Source organism: Propithecus coquereli, unplaced genomic scaffold (genome assembly GCF_000956105.1).
Source record: "Propithecus coquereli isolate 6110/MARCELLA unplaced genomic scaffold, Pcoq_1.0 Scaffold386, whole genome shotgun sequence".
Classification (NCBI taxonomy): domain Eukaryota; kingdom Metazoa; phylum Chordata; class Mammalia; order Primates; family Indriidae; genus Propithecus; species Propithecus coquereli.
Window position 1 is genome coordinate 1,794,561 of NW_012149574.1, and position 911 is coordinate 1,795,471.

Here is a 911-nt window from a genome sequence, read left to right on the forward strand (position 1 = left end):
TTTCATGTCATCTCTCATTACAGATATTTGTCTTTTTTTTAAATTTTGGAGTGATAGCTTATATTTGATTATTTATATCTGAGAGAATCATGTGGAATCTGGGATGAAGGAAGGTTCCTTTTTTTGTGCTTCCTGGGAGTGCTACCAAGCTGGGAAAACTAACTGAATTTCTTAGCTTAGAATTTCTGAGATAATATAGGTAACATAAATTCAACACTCAAATCTATATAAGGGCAACGTTGTGGTAATAAATTCATAGTAGAGACCTGTTCTAGTGCTCTTTTTTCTTTTTTTCACCTAGATCTGAGGATATGAGAAATAACTTTATCTCTTTCTTTTTGAATACTTGGATTTATTTAAAGTTTACCCTGACTTTATTGAGGGTGGTGGTATACGTGTCTCAATTTCAACTCCCTACCTTATATGGGCTCAAAGCTCTTCTCCTGTCCTCTAAATGACTATTAAAACTTAAGTCTCTGGGTTCCTAATAACCCTTTTGGATAGTCTTGGGTTACCTCCATTTTTGTAGTTCACAGTTTTGCTTCCTTGTAGTTTGGGTTCAAGAAATTCTTCTTAATTTCTTGTGAGCTCAGTTAAGTTTTTTTTTGTTTTTTTTAATTTCATCCCTCATGTTTGGTGTTTTTAGCTGAATATTTTGTTCAGAGTATCAAATTGACAATGTTTCCAGAAATAGAAGTCCTAAATAGAATTCAATTTTTTTGGTCTATTTCTTGTAAGATTTCTATTTCCTCAGGGATCAGTTGCTCTACTTCTTATTGTAAGTGTTTTTATTTCATGGTGTTGGTTTTCCTTAAGCATCTGGTGAGAGGGAGCAGAGTGTGGCAGTTAGGGGTATGGGCTCTAGAGCCAGACCATTCGGATTTGGTTCTTGTCTCTGACATTTACTAGCT